Source organism: Octopus bimaculoides, chromosome 3 (genome assembly GCF_001194135.2).
Source record: "Octopus bimaculoides isolate UCB-OBI-ISO-001 chromosome 3, ASM119413v2, whole genome shotgun sequence".
In the NCBI taxonomy this organism is placed as follows: domain Eukaryota; kingdom Metazoa; phylum Mollusca; class Cephalopoda; order Octopoda; family Octopodidae; genus Octopus; species Octopus bimaculoides.
Window position 1 is genome coordinate 12,734,602 of NC_068983.1, and position 560 is coordinate 12,735,161.

Here is a 560-nt window from a genome sequence, read left to right on the forward strand (position 1 = left end):
ATATATATATATATATATATATATATAATTCTTATGACGTCAATAATATATGTACGTGTATGAATACACGTACACTCGCTCACACATACACACACCAACATACCCACACATATAATTGTAAATTAATTAAAACCAGTGCGTATGTGATTAAGTTATATAGAGACACTTTCATGTGTGCATATAATAAATATGTAACGCCTAATTTTTCTACTTAATTAAACTGTGATGCCAAAAAGTAAACAGAGATAAGCATATTTGTATCTTCGACTTTGGCACATCATTGAATTTTTGATCAGACACTATAAATTATTATCAGACGCTCTCTCACTTCCAAAACATTGGATTAAAGTAAAATCACAAGATAAGTGTGTAACTGGTTCAATTGTATTTCACTCGTTTTCTAGTATGAGATCTGTGGAATAAAAGTGAAATGGAGTATAGTTGTACAGCTAGGTAACATGTATTAAAATTAGACATATATGCGCACATTCCTTTACAAGAAAATGCATACATACATGCATAGAAGAATATGTGCATGCATATATATATATATATATATA